At 36.7% G+C, this 20,007-nt stretch overlaps 1 long non-coding RNA gene across 4 annotated transcripts in view; it reads right to left on the reverse strand.

The window, feature by feature from the left end:
* Positions 1–20,007, reverse strand: part of LOC309641433 — a 382,184-nt gene that overhangs the window by 280,249 nt on the left and 81,928 nt on the right. The gene's annotated exons all lie outside the window — the stretch shown is intronic.

Genomic DNA, 20,007 nt, shown 5'->3' on the forward strand with positions numbered 1-20,007 from the left:
TCTTTCAGATTTTTCATCAATAGTGTATAGGAATGCAAGAGATTTCTGTGCATTAATTTTGTATCCTGCTACTTTACCAAATTCATTGATTAGCTCTAGTAGTTTTCTTGTAGAGTGTTTAGGATTCTCTATGTATAGTATCAGGTCATCTGAAAACAGTGACAGCGTTACTTCTTTTCCGATTTGGATTCCTTTTCTTTCTTTTTCTTCTCTGATTGCTGTGGCTAAAATTTCCAAAACTATGTTGAATAATAGTGGTGAGAGTGGACAGCCTTGTCTTGTTCCTGATCTTAGAGGAAATAGTTTCAGTTTTTCACCACTGAGAACTATTTTGGCTGTGGATTTGTCATATATGACCTTTATTATGTTGAGGTAAGTTCCCTCTATGCCCACTTTCTGGAGGGTTTTTATCACATATGGGTGTTGAGTTTTGTCGAAAGCTTTTTCTGCATCTACTAAGATGATCATATGGTTTTTCTCCTTCAATCTGTTAATATGGTTTATCACATTGATTGATTTGCGTATATTGAAGAATCCTTGCATTCCTGGGATAAACCCCACTTGATCATGGTGTATGATCCTTTTAATGTGCTGTTGGATTCTGTTTGCTAGTATTTTGTTGAGGATTTTTGCACCTATGTTCATCAGTGATATTTGCCTGTAGTTTTCTTTGTTTATGACATCTTCGTCTGATTTTGGTGTCAGGGTGATGGTGGCCTCATAGAATGAGTTTGGGAGTGTTCCTCCCTCTGTTATATTTTGGAAGAGTTTGTGAAGGATAGGTGTTAGCTCTTCTCTAAATGTATGATAGAATTTGCCTATGAAGCCATCTGGTCCCGGGCTTTTGTTTGTTGGAAGATTTTTAATCACAGTTTCAATTTCAGTGCTTTTGAGTGATCTGTTTATATTTTCTAATTCTTGCTGGTTCAGTCTCGGAAGGTTGTGCTTTTCTAAGAATTTGCCCATTTCTTCCAGGTTGTCCATTTTATTGGCATATAGTTACTTGTAGTAATCTCTCATGATCCTTTGTATCTCTGCAACGTCAGTTGTTACTTCTCCATTTTCATTTCTAATTCTATTGATTTGAGTCTTCTCCCTTTTTTGCTTGATGAGTCTGGCTAATGGTTTATCAATTTTGTTTATCTTCTCAAAGAACCAGCTTTTAGTTTTATTGATCTTTGCTACTGTTTCCTTCATTTCTTTTTCATTTATTTTTGATCTGATCTTTATGATTACTTTCCTTCTGCTAACTTTGGGTTTTTTCTGTTCTTCTTTCTCTAATTGCTTTAGGTGTAAGGTTAGGTTGTTTATTTGAGATGTTTCTTCTTTCTTGAGGTAGGATTGTATTGCTATAAACTTCCCTCTTAGAACTGCTTTTGCTACATCCCATAGGTTTTGGGTTGTCATGCTTTCATTGTCATTTGTTTCTAGGTATATTTTGATTTCCCCTTTGATTTCTTCAGTGGTCTCTTGGTTATTTAGTTGTGTATTGTTTAGCCTCCATGTGCTTGTATTTTTTGCAGATTTTTTTTCCTGTAATTGATATCTAGTCTCGCAGCATTGTGGTCAGAAAAGATAATTGATATGATTTCAATTTTCTTAAATTTCCCAAGGCTTGATTTTTCACCCAAGATATGATCTCTCCTGGAGAATGTTCCATGAACACTTGAGAAGAAAGTGTATTCTGTTGTTTTTGGATGGCTGTCCTATAAATATCAATTAAGTCCACCTTGCTTAATATTTCATTTAAAGCTTGTATTTCCTTATTTATTTTCATTTTGGATGATCTGTCCATTGGTGAAAGTGGGGTGTTAAAGTCCCCTACTATGATTGTGTTACTGTTAATTTCCCCTTTTATGACTGTTAGCATTTGCCTTATGTATTGAGGTGTTCCTATGTTGGGTGCATAAATATTTACAATTGTTATATCTTCTTTTTGGATTGATCCCTTATTCATTATGAACTGCCCTTCTTTGTCTCTTGTAATAGTCTTTATTTTAAAGTGTATTTTGTCTAATATGAGAACTGCTACTCCAGCTTTCTTTTGATTTCCTTTTCCATGGAATATCTTTTTCCATCCTCTCACTTTCAGTCTGTATGTGTCCCTAGGTCTGAAGTGGGTCTCTTGTAGACAGTATATATATGGGACTTGTTTTTGTATCCATTCAGCCAGTCTATGTCTTTTGTTTGGAGCATTTAATCCATCTATATTTAAGGTAGTTATCGATATGTATGTTCCTATTACCATTTTCTTAATTGTTTTGCATTTGTTATTGTAGGTCTTTTCCTTCTCTTGTGTTTCCTGCCTAGAGAAGTTCCTTTAGCATTTGCTGTAAAGCTGGTTTGGTGGTGCTGAATTCTCTTAGCTTTTGCTTGTCTGTAAAGGTTTTAATTTCTCCTTCAAATCTGAATGAGATCCTTGCTGGGTAGAGTAATCTTGGTTGTAGGTTTTTCCCTTTCATCACTTTAAATATGTCCTGCCACTCTCTTCTGGCTTCCAGAGTTTCTGCTGAAAGATCAGCTGTTAACCTTATGGGGATTCCCTTGTATATTATTTGTTGTTTTTCCCTTGCTGCTTTTAATATCTTTTCTTTGTATTTAATTTTTCATAGTTTGATTAATATGTGTCTTGGCGTGTTTCTCCTTGGATTTATCCTGTATGGGATCTCTGTGCTTCTGGGACTTGAGTGACTATTTCCTTTCCCATGCTAGCGAAGTTTTACATATAATCTCTTCATATATTTCCTCAATCCCTTTCTTTTTCTCTTCTTCTTCTGGGACCCCTATAATTCGAATGTTGGTGCATTTAATGTTGTCCCAGAGTTCTCTGAGACTGTCCTCAATTCTTTTCATTCTTTTTTCTTTATTCTGGTCTGCGGTAGTTATTTCCGCTATTTTATCTTCCAGGTCACTTATCCGTTCTTCTGCCTCAGTTATTCTGCTATTGATTCCTTCTAGAGAATTTTTAAGTTTATTTATTGTGTTGTTCATCATTGTTTATTTGCTCTTTAGTTCTTCTAGGTCCTTGTTAAACGTTTCTTGTATTTTCTCCATTCTATTTCCAAGATTTTGTATATCTTTACTATCATTACTCTGAATTCTTTTTCAGGTAGACTGACTATTTCCTCATCATTTGTTTCGTCTGGTGGGTTTTTACCTTGCTCCTTCATGTGCTGTGTGTTTCTCTGTCTTCTCATTTTGCTTAACTTACTGTGTTTGGGGTTTCCTTTTCGCAGGCTGCAGGTTCATAGTTCCCATTGTTTTTGGTGTCTGCCCCCAGTGGGTAAGGTTGGTTCATTGGGTTGTGTAGGCTTCCTGGTGGAGTGGACTGGTGCTTGTGTTCTGGTAGATGAGGCTGGATCTTATCTTTCTGGTGGGCAGGACTGCATCCAGTGCTGTGTTTTGGGGTGTCTTTGACCTTATTATGATCTTAGGCAGCCTCTCTGTTAATGGATGGGGTTGTGTTCCTGTCTTGCTAGTTGTTTGGCATAGGGTGTCCAGCACTGTAGCTTGCTGGTCATTGAGTGGAGCTGGGTCTTAGCGTTGAGATGGAGATCTCTGCGAGAGCTTTTGCCATTTGATATTATGTGGAGCTGGGAGGTCCTGGTGGACCAATGTCCTGAACTTGGCTCTCCCACTTCAGAGGCACAGGCCTGACACGTGGCCAGAGCACCAAGACCCTGTCATCCACATGGCTCAGAATAAAAGGGAGAAAAAAAGAAAGAAGGAAAGAAAGAAAGAATAAAATAATATAGAGTTATTAAAATAAAAAAATTGTTAAAAATAAAAAAAATTAAAAAGTAAGAATAAAAGAAAAAAAGAAAGAAGAGAGCAACAAAAAAACAAATCCACCAATGATAAGAAGCGCTAAAAACTATACTAAAAAAAAAAAAAAAATGGACAGACAGAACCCTAGGACAAATGGTAAAAGCAAAGCTATACAGACAAAATCACACAAGGAGGTATACACATATACACTCACAAAAAGAGAAAAAGGAAAAAAATATATATATCTTTTGGGAAGTCTGAAGTCTTCAGCCAGCGCTCAGTAGGTGTTCTGTAGGAGCTGTCCCACATGTAGATGTATTTCTGATGTATTTGTGGGGAGGAAGGTGATCTCCATGTCTTACTCCTCTGCCATCTTGAAGGTCTCTCTCCATTTATAATTCTGTTGATTTGAGTCTTCTCCCTTTTTTGCTTGATGAGTCTGGCTAATGGTTTATCAATTTTGTTTATCTTCTCAGATAACCAGCTTTTAGTTGTACTGATGTTTGCTATCGTTTCCTTCATTTCTTTTTCATTTATTTCTGATCTGATCTTTATGATTTCTTTCCTTCTGCTAACTTTGGGGGTTTTTTGTTCTTCTTTCTCTAATTTCTTTAGGTGTAAGGTTAAGTTGTTTATTTGAGATGTTTCTTGTTTCTTGCGGTAGGACTGTATTGCTATAAAATTCCCTTAGAACTGAGAAAAACAAGTACCGTATGCTAACACATATATATGGAATCTGAAAAAAAAAAAAAAAAACAATGGTTCTGAAGAACCTAGGGTCAGGACAGGAATAAAGATGCAGACATAGAGAATGGACTTAAGGACATGGGGAGGGGGAAGGGTAAGCTGGGACGAAGTGAGAGAGTGGCATGGACATATATACACTACTAAATGTAAAATAGCTAGTGGGAAGCAGGCACATAGCACAGTGAGATCAGCTTGGTGCTTTGTGTCCACCTAGAGGGGTGGGATAGGGAGGGTGGGAGGGAGACGCAAGAGGGAGGAGATATGGGGATGTATGTATGTGTATAGCTGATTCACTTTGTTATACAGCAGAAACTAACACACCATTGTAAAGCAATTATACTCCAATAAAGATGTTAAAAAAAATTTAATAAAAAAAAAAAAAAAAAAAAGGCTAGCCATTGAAACCAAAATACTTGGCCTCAAGTAAGAAAGATTAGATGTCCAGGATACTCATGGGAAAAAAACCAAATACTCCTCCAATATCCCACCCCATTTCTTTTGTCTCCAACCCTAAAGAAAAGACAGACCCTTTCTGTGTTACGTGGCGGAAAGGAATGTGGGCAAATGGCAACTAAGTGATAAAACAAGCTAAAGTATCAATAGTAATGAAACAAGATTTATGAACATACTAAAATAAATCATCTTGGAAAAGGAAAATTGAAGGTCTTGATAAAGAAAACCTATGCTTTAAAGGTTTAAAAGCTATGAGTTCAATCCGAAAAAAATTAAATCTACTTAAGATGCAAACTTGCAAACTGGACTTTTATCTCTAAAAACCATGATACAAACACGGAGTAACAACTACTATGCCCAACCTCTGAAGAACTGCACCCTCATAACCATCTCCTCATTTCTTACCCCTCCATTCCCTGTTCTCCTCTGCATAGAGAAATAGGGACTATTGAATATATACCAAAAATATTATTTATAATGTTTTTTCGTAATCCAAATGAAAATCTACTTGAGTATTAAGGCACATTTCCCCCCCACTGGTGTAAGTTTAGCTCACAAAAATCCAGGGGAATGCACAATAATTTTTGTCATTGATCATGACACCAAGTAGTCTATGAACTGAGAAATTTGGTAGCTATATTCTCTGGAATATATCCATATTCCTAGAGCTACACTTGTTACATAGAGAGGAGTATCACCCCGGTGATTAGGATTAAGTGTGTGATAGAATTTTGTATTCTGGTGCACAGAACTGAAATATGATTTTCAATCTCACACACAGCAACTGCATATGGCAGATTAATGTCAAAGATGCTCTGAACAAGCTAAGTTCATCATCAGAATTTTTCTCCAGGACTGAGTTATGACCTAATATGTTTCCCTGTAGTATCCCAAAGAGATGACAAAAGATGGTTGGAAATGTTATATAGTGCTCATAAAAGAGGTGTTCTTTCCCATCATTTAGAAAAAGCAAGGAAAAGATTTGCTAAACCATCATTTCCAGATAGCAGTCTACTGTGTGACCAATAAAACTCACCTAAATTATTTTGAAGTAGATAATACTTTGAATGTCATTTTAACATATTGATATGATCAGTTACACACATTACCAAAGCCTTAAACTAAACCCCTCGCTCACTTTGGATATAGTCATCACACATAGCAACCTAAGAGTTTTGTGGGTGAGAACAGAGTATAAATGAGGCCACAGTTACGGTTTTGATTTCTATATGAACCATCTAACTTGGTTCTGTTATATGACCAAAAACTATATTCCTTATAGTGACAAAGTTCATGCTGTTGGTCTCAAGCTGAACCAGTGTGGGTAGCTCAGTGTAAACTAGATCAGTGGTACCTTCATTTAGCTGTGCCTCAAAATTGTTATTTTTATTTTTGTTTTTCTGTTCTTTAAGTCACCCAATCTTCTGAATCCTAATCTCTGAGATGATTCTAATGCAGGCATTCATGAGCACTTAGGAAATATTAGGCTAGACTGATACTTAATTGAGGGGGGGAAAAAAACCCAAACACCAAAAGGCAGTTGGTCAGTCCAACCATTTTCAGACACCATGTACTACCCCACCAAAAAATGATGCTCTCTGTTCCCAGTTTAGTAACATAGACCTTGGAAGAGTTTTCAAGCAAGAAGTACCTCATTATCTAGAAATCATGAAGACCCTCCCTAACTAAGCTAAGTGGCCCTGATCTGCACCTTGAGAGCATATCTGTCATTAAAGTTGCTAAAATGTATTTTGATGTTCTATTCACGTTTCTGATTTTTCAATTACCTTATCTTCCAAAGTCCTTGAGAGTAAGGACAATTTTTAATTCCTCTTGGGGTCTACTATAGAATTTTGCACACGTCCTCAATATATTTTTTGGTTCTGAAATGAACTAGACTACTGAAAGAAGACTCATGCTCACACACTATCTCTTACATCTCAAGCAAGACCTCTCTGGTCTTCAATTTCCTCATGAAGGTGCTATACTAAATGATTTCTTCAGCTTTTTCCAGCTTTCATCTCTCAGCTACTATATATTCACATATCATGAATTGACAAAGGCTAGATGAATAAGACTCCACTCTTAAGAAAAGAAGGATGTCTTCATTTCTTCCTAATCAACTTATGTTTGACACAAATCCTGATTATTTAACCCAGCCACAGAACTGAGCAATTTCTGAGGAAACTTGTGTTCTATATGCCAAGAATCGAAAATACTCATGTCAACTTTAGAATCTTGTGGAGACATGAATTATACATATTATCTTCCACTTAATGTTGATCAACCACCCATTTGACTTTTTGGGGTACATTTTACCAGAAATGGTTTGAATGTGCTCCAAAAGAGCTGGAATCTTAATATTGAGGAGAAAAGAGAGCAACTCAAAAACCACTTTGCCAAAAACTTTATGGTTGAAATTATAGCCTAAGGAGATTTTTAAAGACCCCTTCAGTGTCCCTTTCTGGTTTTAAGCAGATGCAACCTAAAATTACTCAAATATTTACATTTATGTCAATGACTTTAATCCATTTTGTCACTTAATTGTATAAAGCTATCTTCTACAAAATAGTATACTGGTACTTTGAAATAAATTGATTTTTAAAAATGGACATGGATAAAAAAGCTACAGATGGGGTTTTTATATACAGTTGTTTGCTTGGTAGATGGAATATTGAATCCTTCACCCATTAAATGTATCCTCACCACAGATTTGCTGCACCTGCTATTTTACATCTCAGTATATTTCATACTGAATATTTATGGTCCTTTCAAATTAATATGGAGACAGACTAAATGGTCAGAAATGGCCCAATGCTGACATCTACTGGATACACAAATGGAAGCATTTGACTATCAAAAGAATCCCCATAGTCTAAAGTGTAAAGTAAAAGTATAAGAAACGTAAAGCAAAACTTACTTTGCTTTACTTAATAAATATATATGCTGGTTCTCTATAAATCCATGATCATCTCTAAACAAAGAATATCACTATATTTCAAAATGCATAATGTTGGGAGGTTAGACACTATTAGACTCAGAAACCTAAGAGTCAGGAGAAAGAAACTATGATGTTCTCAATGGGGATAAGCTCAGGAATAATGCATTTCAGCCACTGATAATATCTAATAATATTAATCTAATCCAACCTCTTTAGTACATGGTGTTTTCCCTGTGTGTAAATAGGAAAGGCAGCTCCAACCCCATTCTCTTTTGGTCTTGGGAAATTATCTGAGTCCCTCTCTAACTGTTCTTTTCCACACCAGCGTGGTTTCTTTGGCAGATTTTGGGGGGCTTCTATGAGCCCATTAAGAATTATATCTTTCTTTTGCCAAGGTACATTCAATTGCTAGATAAATTGTTACAATGGAAAGTCAGACAGCCACGGGTTCAATTTCTGGCTCAGTCTCTTATATATGCATCTGAGTGAATTCGGGAAATTTTTAAATTAAAATGCAAATAAATTGCACTTTATTGCACTATTATCAAAAGAATTAATGACAATATATGCAAAACACATAGTATTGCCTAAAAAGTAGGTACTAACTAAATAGTGGTTATTGTTATCATTATCATTATCATCACCATCATTATTTTCGACTAACCCTACAGAATACCCAAAACTCAGATTCCACTACTATGTGAAGTCCTCAAAGGCAGGGGCCGTGGCTTATTTGTGTTTGTATCCATTGCACCTGATATGGTACCAGACACAAATAGGTGTTCAATAAATGTCCATCTGAGCTCTATTTCTGCAGTGGGTAGTATCAGGAATTCACCTTGCATTCTATAGAGACTACACAATGATAAAACATACGGCTATATTCTCAGTTAAAAATATCACAAACAGGGAACAGTAATAAAAGGGGTAAGAAGAAGACCGGCTTACTACTGCCAATTTTCAGAGCCAATACCGTGAAAATGCACTATGTTTATCATACCTCAGGAGGGCTTGAACTCATGGTATTCTGATGTATCATTCACCTGGCCAATTGCATGGCAGAAAAGCTGGTGCAGAGAAAGAAGATTCTACTGTTCTGGAACAGAGAAACTGACCCAGATACAGAACTGCTCCCTAGCTCACATAGCACATTTACGGTTCTATGATCTTTGCCCTGCATGAGTTCCTATTCGAGGTTGTTCCTGCCACTAACAACAGACCCCCTCCCATTTCAGCCCTAATAAATGTTCAAGCTGGTAACATTTGTAAACTTAACAACCGACAAAAACTGTAAAACTGAGCTTTACAAATAAAGTTGAGAACCACAGAATCAGGGCTATTTCCCCATATCACATAATCAAAACTCACATATCAAGACTCAGGGATACACTGTGGAATTCTATGGAGGAGGGATCTTCAAGAAGAGGCACTCTGTTACATGTCATGTATTACATGCTTTCTATTTAACTGCATTGTAGGGGCTAACAATTTAACATATTACAAACTCAGTTGCATGAAAAATATTGGCTCTTTATTTTCTATGTCTGACATTATCATGCTCTCAAAGTTCCTATTTTACTGGGCAGTGGAAAATTTAAGTTTAGCAAGTCAAGTAACTCAGTCATGTTTACTTTAAATAATCATATTAACATAATCTCTGGCGGTATTTGCACAGCCTTTCAAGGTTTCTCTCATGTTCCCTTCTCTAAGCCAACATAGCCTCTGGATATAAATATTATGTTAAGTGTGTTAATGGCAGAGGGAAGAAGCATCCCTAAATCAAAGAGTTGTCCCTTGTTCTTTCCTCCAGAATCTTGTTGGCTTCCTTAAAAATGTTCTTTGTCCTTTATGATTATTCACTTCCCTCTGGTATATGCTACTGAAATTCATGGCTGGTGAAACTTGGTTATTTTCTTACCATGACTGGTAATCTCCATTCCCACTCTGATGACTTGGCTCATCCTGGCATCATTCGTACTACAAATTATTTAAAATCTCAGCTACATTCTCCATATGGCCCCTGCCCAAAGCAGGCCTTCTGGCTTTCTACTCTTAGCTATCTGTGCGTCATCTCCTTTAATTATACAAGGACATTCTGCATCCTTTCTATAGTACACAGGAGCCAAAGAAGATGTCTGGTATCCAGACTTCTTTCTACATAAATGTATCACTCCATCATTCCCCTCAGCTCAGCACCCCATACACATAGCAAAGGTGATGTTGGCAATACTATTAGGTAATATCTTCCCAGAAGCCCAAAGAAAAAATGGGACACAAGTTCTTCTTATTTTAACTTCCACCACAAATTCTGCATTTTGTGTTTATATATTTTGCTCCCACCTTTCAAGGATGACCTGGGTAGGGCGGGGGGAGGGGGGCACATGGATGGAAATGACTAATATCTGATCTATTTCATCTCATCTTCCATTTACCCCTCTCCTTTCTGAGAACTGAAAGGCCTATCTTTTTTTCTTCCCATTACTGTTTGGCAAAGACTTCTTCTATATCATAGTATTCACTTTTACTTTCTTTCCAAAGGGTCATAAAATAAAAGTCTATAGTCAAAGAATCATTGGACTGAGGAGGAAGAATACATAGGGAAGTGTTTTCAAACGATATGCCTATTACCTGAGAAAAACCTTTTCTCTCAGGGGCGATTGAGATGGTTACTTAGATTTTCGTTATTAAATACAACTTCTGTCTACATAGTACTAGAAAGAATGGTGTAATTTAAACTTAAATGGGACATAAGGATTGACTTAATTTCTTAAAGGTCTCACCTAACTTTTACCCCTATTCAGAAAAAAAAGAGCTGAGGAATGAATCTAGTAATTCTTCAGGAAATAGATCCCTTAATAAGATTCCTTCTTTGTGGAGAGCTTAAATTGACCACACCCATATTCAGACTTCTCTTTCCCAATACTCTAATTTGAAGTTGCTAGAGGCTCTAGATTTCAAACTCCTATACCTTCTCAAATCAAACCTCCCAGCTTGACTAAGATCATTAATGTTTGAATCCTCAGTCAGAATTGGATTGAAAATTCAGTAGGGATGATCTAAGAGTGAAGGGCAGACAAGTGAATGACATTATGTAGGGAAGGGAGGAGCTTACGTTACTGTGAAAACATCTACAGGGATGAGCCAAAGAAGAAAGGACAGACCCCCTTCATGACTGTCAGCAGTTTCTCATTTGCTCCTCATCCTAATGGCCAGAACATGTCCATCACCTGGGGGCAACACAGTCAATGCTGAGCCAAGAGAAGAAGGGGGAACTTCCACGTGTCACAAAGGATGCATCAGGTCAGTGTAACATTAACCTGTTATTTAGTAATAGGGACTCTCAGATGCTGAGTATTGTCAAGCCATGAAAGTACTGCCTTGTGTGAATGCACATCATGCACTAAATATTAGCATTCGCTCCAACCCCTTTCAAGAGATCTGAGAAACATTTCAGCCGACAAAGAGACAATATCTTTACTACACCAGCTTTTAAATAGGCATCGATGGGGCAAGATATAAAATAGCATAAAGTAGAAAAAATTTTCCCAGAATATCATTCATATCCAACTATTATTCTGCCATTAGATTTTTATTCTTTCAAGACTGAAAAGTTTGTTCAGAAGTTTAAGTGGCATTGTTAAAAGAGCATGAGGAGAGAGTGCTGTCAGCAAGATAGCAGTATGGGAGTTTCCAATGGTCTTTCCCTCAGAGAAACATCAACTTGAACAACTATCTGTGAATGAAAAATACCTTCAAAAGAGCTAAGGATTCCAGGTGAGGGATTACAGCAGCTGAGTGGAACACAGAAATAAGAAAAGGCACACTGAAGAAGGAAGGAAAGACAGCTTTACATTACCTCTGTCACACCTCTCCCAAGCCTGGGCAGCCCAATGCAGGGAGAGACACCTGTGGAAACTAATAAACTGTTAGAACTAATAAATTCAGCAAAGTTGCAGAATATAAAATCAACATACAAAAATCAGTTGCATTTCTATACATTAACAAAGCAATCTTGTGCAAAAAGAACAAAGTTGGAGGCATCACACTATCTGATTTCAAAGTACACTACAAAGCTATAGTAATCAAAACATTGTGGTACTGGCATAAAAACAGACATACAGACCAATGGAACAGAATAGAGTGCTGAGAAATAAATTCATGCATTTATGGTCAACTGATCTTCAACAAAGGTGCTAAGGACACACAATGGGGAAGGACAGTCTTTTCAATAAATGGTGTTAGGTAAACTAGTTTTCCACATGCAGAAGAATGAAATTGAACCCTTATCTCGCTCCATACACAATCATCAATTCAAATGAATTAAAAGCTTACTAGTAAGACCTGAAACAAAAAAACTATTAAAAGAAAACATAGAAGAAAAGCTCCTTAACATTTGTCTGAGCAATGTGTTTTTTAATATACATAACCCAAAAAGCATGGGCAACAAAAGCAAAAATAGACAAATGGGATTGCGTCAAACTAAAAAGTTTCTACACAGCAAGGGAAAGCATCAACAAAGTGAAGAGACAGCCTATGGAATGGGAGAAAATATTTGTAAACCATATATCTGATAAGTGGTTAATATCCAAAATATATAAGAAACTCAAACATCTCAATAGCAAGAAAACAAATAAACCAATTTAAAAATTGCAAAAGACTTGAATAGACATTTCTCAAAAGAAGACATACAAATGGCCAACAAGTATATGAAAAGGTGCTCAACATCACTAACCATCAGGGAAATAAAAATCAAAACCACAATGAGATATCACCTCATATCTATTAGAATGGCTTTTATCAAAAAAACAAGAGAGAACAAGTGTTGGTGAGGATGCGGATAAAAGGGAATCCTTGTACAGTGTTGGTGGGAACATAAGTTGGTGCAGCCACTCTGAAACATGGTATGGAAGTTTCTCAAAAAACTAAAAATAGACCTACCATATGACCCAGCAATTCTACTCCTGGGTATATATCTGAAAAAAAACCCTACTAATTCAAAAAATACATGCACCCCAATGTTCATAGCAGCATTATTTACAATTGCCAAGATATAGAAGCAACCTAAATGTCCTTCAACAGATGAGTGGATAAAGAAGATGTGAGATATATATATATATACATATATATATATGTGTGTGTATATATATATATATATATATATATATATATATATATATATATATATATATAGTGAAATACTACTCAGCCATAAAAAAGAAAAAAATTTTGCCATTTGCAGCAACATGGATGGACTTGGAGGGCATTATGCTAAGTGAAATAAGTGAGCAGAGAAAGACAAATACTGCATGCTATCACTTATATGTGGAATCTAACAAATACAACAAACTAGTAAATATAACAAAAATGAAGCAGACTCACAGATATAGAGAATAAGATAATGGTTACCAGTGGGGAGAGCGGGGAGGGGCAATATGGGGTTGAGAAGTGGGAAGTCCAAACTATTGGGTGTAAGATAGGCTACAAGGATGTATTATAGAACACGGGGAATATATCAATATTTTGTAATAACTGTAAATGGAGTGCAACCTTTAAAAACTGTATAAAAGATAAAATTTTTTTAAAAAGACAAGAGATAACAAGTGTTGGCGAGAATGTAGAGAAAAGAGAATCCTTGTACACCACGGGTGGGAATGCAAATTCGTATGGACATTATGGAAAACAGTAGGGAGGTTCCTCAAAAAATTAAAACTAGAGATGATCCAGCAATCTCACTTCTGGATATATATCTAAATGAAATGAAATCACCAACTCGAAGAGATATCTGCACTTCTATGTTCATTGCATTACTCATAACAGCCAAAAGATGGGAATAAAGTAAGTGTATGTCATGGTGTATATATATGTATATACACAATGGAATATTACTCAGCCATCAGAAAGAAGGAAATCCTGTCATTTGCAACAACATGGATGCACCTTGAGGACATTATGCTAAGTGAAATAAGCCAGAGAGAGAGAAACAAATACTGTGTGATCTCACTTATATGTGGAATCTAAAATAAAGTCAAACTCATAGAAGCAGAGTAGAACAGGTTCCCAGGAGCTGGAGAGGCAGTGGGGGAATACAGAGATGTTGTTCAAAGGGTACAAAGTTTCAGTTGCATAGGATGAATAAAATTAGGGATCTAAGTAACAAACAGGTATGGTGACCATACTTAATAATACTGTATTAACACTGGAAATATGCTTAAAAATTAGCTTTCAGAAGCATTCATCACACCAAAAAAAAAAAAAAAAAAAAGGTAGCTATGTGAAAGATAAGTTAATTAGCTCGACTATAATCATCATTTTACTATGCATATCAAATCATCACATTGTACACCTTAAATACATTTTTATTAAATAATATAAATTATAAAAAATTTAATATATAAATTTTTAAACTATTTTTTTAAAAAGAGCATGAGGTGGAATGGATAAAAGAAGGATGGTATATTCATTCAATGGAACACTATAGAACAATACAAATAACAATTTAAAACCACATGAAATAGTATGGAAGAACCTCATAAACAAAATGTTGAAGAAGCTAGACACCAAATAGCATATAATCTATGATTCAATTTACAGAAAGAAAAAAATCAGGCAAGGCTTTTGTACTAGAAGAAGTTGGTGCCATCCTTGGTGGAGAGAGGGATAATCAACAGAAAGGCGACAAGCGGGTTTCTGAGGACTGAAAATTCATGTTTTGTGTTTGAGGTGGATCTGATTACATGGTGTATTTAGTTTGTGAAAATTCATCAAGCTGTGTACTTATGATATGTGCACTTTTTTGTATATATTGTATCTCAGTAAAAGTTTATAATAATTCTGCTATTCCTAGAAGGGTGACTTTAAGCAAGCTGCATTCCCTTTTTAAAAAATTTTCTCAATGCAAAAATAGGTATATTACTGTTTACACTCAAAATTTCTTGTGAGGATAAAACGAAATTAAATTATACAAATTGCCAAAGACCTAGAAAGTGTACCACAGAACCCTCCCACTACTTTTAAAAGGTAAATATCCCTAGGAATGGTAATTCTTAAAGCTATTATCAGTAACCTGGGACATTAATTAACATCTTAATCCAAATAAATTGACAGTCATTCATTCAACACAGTGAGCACTGGTAAAAACCAAAAGCTATGAACAGATATGACTAAAATACAGTTCCTACATTCAAGAAACTTTCAGCATACTTGTCACCTTAAATCTACTACATGGGAGAGGGACGTGAGTAAGAAAACAGGGTAGTAGAAAAGAAGAAAGTGTCGTTTGGAAAACTTTCAATCACAAATAGATTAAAGCAACTCAAAATAATAATAAATTATGTAATAAATCCCAGAGTGCTCATGTGTTAATTCAGCAGCTTAATGACTTCTTTGAGGACCCACCAAAGTCCTTTATAACTTTTAGTGTATAATTAATTCTCAATGTGTCTGCTTTGTCTTCAAGCCAGTTCTTTTCATGGTTATAAAAAAGCTGACATGGTTCCAGGCACTGCATCCAGGTATGGTGAAGTCTAAGATATCTTCCAACAAGGAATAAGAAGGAAATATGACTACTGGGTAGCAACCAATAGTCTTAGCTACAGGGTTCTATAATGCTGAGGGCAAGGAGGAAAGCCACAATTCAAATTTAGCCCTTTTGATCATTGGAATTATTACTAATGTTGTTCTTGTGAAGTACTTCTAGCTGTAGGCCATAGCAATAGGGTATAAATTATCCTGAAAAAAAATCTTCTTAATGTTAGCCTGTTACTGCCATCACTACCTATTGCTTAGAAAAGGTTGGAGGAGGCCTAATTCAAGTTTACCTACTGGTCAGTTTTGTCTTTATAGCCCTGCTCTATGAAGGTAGATATGATGGAGATGGTTGGTCACTTCTCTCAACCTGAGTCCATACACACAGTAATAAATAGCAAGAAACCATCTATGCATATAGTCAAACAGAGTGATGAAATTTCAGCCAAATACAACACTGCCAAATGTGTCTGTGCTGCCTCAAGGCAAAGTTAAGGCAATGGGATTTCCTTACTGACATTAGGCCTACAAAGTGATTTATAAAAATTACTGAATCAGGTTAAGAACTAGGAGGCAGAAACAACATAGCTAAATGGATGCCAAGTACATCTGAAATACTCATGCCAGTCAATAATTCCAACTTCCTGCCTCCTTCATCTCATCTTAGCTGCTGACATCTCCAACAGCCATATGATAGACACCCAGTCAAACTGGATAACGTGAAAGGATTCCTTTTTGTTAGTAGTTTTTGTTGTGTTCCCTGCCTCTCTCACTTAAACTTAGGAAGAAAAATCTAGAATCACCTGGTCTGAATTTCTTCACCTCCACAATTGCATTAACCATATGGATGTGAATTTCATTTACTTCCTTTTACCCAATCCACCTTCAGAGGGAGAAGAGAATGGGTGAGAAGCCACAACTCAGTTAGGAAAAGAAAACATAAATGTATAATAATGTATAAATTCTGCACTTAGTTGAAAATCTGATTCAAAATCAAGATAATGCCTTTAGTGAATAATAAAGGCAAATCCTGTAGGTTTCTTTCCCTCTTTCTGGAGAGAGTTAGAAAGGGACAGAGAAAATAGAGGATGGGGAAAAGAAGAAGCTATATCCTATATGTATGAAAATTGGGAGACCTGGATCTAAAGCCATATTTCTATGTTAGTCACAATGGCCTTTGAATCAGTGTTTCCATCTATTCTAACCAGCCCATCTGCTAACTTATTTAATATTCTCTACCAAGCTCTAATATGGCTGTGATAAATGTGGGGAGGACAATTTTTTCACTGTAAATATTAGGTTGTTGTAGAGGAGGAATATTCTAGATAGATCAGTCATTGCCTGTCAAATCCAAACCTCCCTCTAAGTAAAACTATTCCACAACTAGATCATACTGCTTAGACATTCATGTTTTGAACTACAGAACCTCCTTCCAGCTATGGATGACTGACTTATTGGTAGAAAAAATGACCCAAGAGTAGCCAGTATACAACTGGCCAGTGACATTTATGGCCTAACTGGAAAAGATGAACAAATCAGGCAAATTCTTTTTTCAGTAACCTGAACAGAGCAATAGAATTTGCTAGTTGAAACAAAGGAAAAAACATATAAGGTGTAACTAGTCACATTAATGTAAAAACACTAGAGTAAAACTACATGAGCTGTTCCTATTGAGGTCCTTAAAACCACTCAAATAGAGAATTCCCTCCTGCTCCATTCTCTATGTGGCATGACCTTAGTACCTAGTTCATTCATTCATGCAAAAAGCATATTTTGACAACTGCTATGTACTAGGTGTAACGGTAAGCACTGAAGATTTGATACTGACCATGACAAATGTGATCACTGCTCTTACAGAGTTTGCAGTGTAGTGGTGAAAACACACACAGAATAGGGAAATGTACAGGAAGCTGTAATAGTATTAAACAGGGACATGTAACCCAGTTTTTTTAAAGAGTGGGGGATCATCTATTTCCATGTATCAAAATTCTTCTCATCCTTCAAGCCTTCACTGATAACCCCAGCTGGAAATAATCACACTCTCTTCTGAACCCATTGGTTACGCTTCTATCATAGCACTTGCTTCATTCCATCCTAGCTTTTAATGTATTGCTTCCAGGTCTCATCCTTTGCTGATCTCTAAGCTCTTTGAGGAAAGTGACAATGTCTCATTCATCTCTGCATTCCTCCAGCACCCAGAACAGTACTTTACATGCAGCAGGTTCTCAGAAATGGAGTTCAGAAATCCCTCCAATGTAATGGTCTCTAAAGAAGTCATGGAACAAGGAAAATTTCTCTAATGATATAATGTTTTTCATTTTTATAGTTTATCTTTCTGTGGGAGTCATTTCCAAATCCAAAGGCATTCAAGTTAAATACAAATTGTTTGCCTTGAGTCCCAAGAGATAAGCAGTGATGCTTGGTTTAAATTATGGCTAATTGAAACAGTAAGGGAATGGTTATATTTCTAAATATGTGAAGTCCTGAAGGAAAAGCTGACCACAAAAGAAGTCCTTGTGGTGGAGAAATATATTGATTAGGATTATTGTGGTTGCAAGGAACAGAAACCAACTAAAAGTGATTTGGAAATTTATTGTAAGCCAACTTGGAAATTTTGTTGGAGCTCAGTTTGGGCTCAAGGGAAACTGGAACCAGAAACTCAAATGCCATTAGGATTTACTCTCTGGCTTCTCTCAGCATAACAGTATCATTCTTTCTTGTGTACCTTCCTTTGCTCCTCAGACCTCGTCTTAACTTGGTTACATCTGCAAAGACCCTATTTCCAAATAAGGTCACATTCCCAGGGTTATCAGGGGTTAGAAAGGGGTTAGGACTTGAACATATATTTGAGGGGGACACAATTCAACCCACTACATGTATTCATGGAGATATTGGCTCATGTCTCAGTTCCAAGTCCAAATTCTATTGGAAGAAACTCACTGATTATGGTATAGATGCTACAGCTTGCTCAACCACATTTTAAGGGAATATGGCCACACTTTACCAACACAGTAATTCCTACTATATCCTTGTAGACAGTGGTTGGGGAAATCCCTAGAAATGGAAGAACAGGTAGTAAATTCCATAGATATCCACTAGACAGAAGAAAGAAGTATCCAAGTACAAATCTACAAGTTAGTAAGTTTTATGGGAATAGGGACCCAATGTCTCAGCCAAAGAGACTCTCTCAAAATGTTTGCTGGACCAGTATCCTGTTTCTCATGAAAGTCTCACAAAATTAATCAGGTTCCTAACTATTTTTTTTAAATCTCTGGTGTCCTTGGTTAAAAAAAAAAATTAAGTGCTAAATTTCTGCATAAAGTCTTCCTCTCAGTTAAAGGACAGATGGTTCTTTACCCTGATTTGCATGAGTGCTTACTATGTACCTGGTATTAACATGTATTTGTCATCCAACAAGTATTTGTTGTGTACCTGGTATGTGCCATTTACTGTCTTAGTCACTGAGGAAGAGTCAACAAAACAGACTGACATCCTAGCCATTGTGCAGGTTGTATTCTAGTAAAGAGAGATAGACAATAAGCAAAAAGTAAAATACATTTTAAAATATCAAGAAGGGCTTCCCTGATGGCACAGTGGTTGGAAATATACCTGCCAATGCAGGGGACACGGGTTCGAGCCGTGGTCCGGGAGGATCGCGCATGCCATGGAGCAGCTGGGCCTGTGCACCACAACTACTGAGTCTGTGCTCTAAAGCCCACAAGCCACAACTACTGAGCCCACGTGCCACAGCTGCTGAAGCCTGTGCACCTGGAGCCTGTGCTCCACAACAGGAGAGGCCACCGCAGTGAGAGGCCCGCGCACCACGGCAGGGAGTGGCCCCCATTCACCGCAGGTGGAGGGGGCCCCACACGCAGCAACGAAGACCCAACGGAGCCAGAAATAAATAAAATTTATTAAAAAATATATATATCAAGCAAGGAAGGTGGGTAAGTTAATTAAAGTCAGGGAGGGCCTTACATACAAGGTAACATTTGAGCAGAGACCTCAAGGAAGTGAGAAAGTAAAACACCGGGGGCAGAATATTCCAAGCAGTAGAGATAACATGAGCAAAACCCCAGAAACAAGGCTGGTTTTGCTGTGCTAGAAGAATTGCAAGGAGTGCACGGAGCAGAAGCAAGGAGGAAATGAGGAAGAGTTTGAGGCTGGAGAGGAAGCAGAGTTCTAGATCCAAAAGTTGCTTTGTAGGCAATTTTAAGAACGTTGGGTTTTACTCTCAGAAGGGAAACCATCTCATTTAGAGTAGAGCAGTAATGTGATTTTTGACTTAGGTTTCTAATGGGTCACTCTGGCTACTCTTTTGAGAACAGACAATGGAAGAAGGGAAGAAACAGAAACAAGGAAAATAGTTTATAAGTTATCGAAATAATCTAGGCAAGAAATAACCAGAGTGGTAATGGTAGAGTTGGTGAGACGTTATCAAATTCTGTATATATTTTAAAAGCAGAGCTGACAAGATTTGCTAATGTGAAATGTGAGAGAAAGAAAAGAATCAAGGATGAGTCCAAGGTTTTTGACCTATACAACTGGGACTTTAGCACTGCCATTTACTGAGA

This window comes from Balaenoptera physalus (assembly GCF_965194825.1).
Source record: "Balaenoptera physalus genome assembly, chromosome: 1".
Taxonomy (NCBI): domain Eukaryota; kingdom Metazoa; phylum Chordata; class Mammalia; order Artiodactyla; family Balaenopteridae; genus Balaenoptera; species Balaenoptera physalus.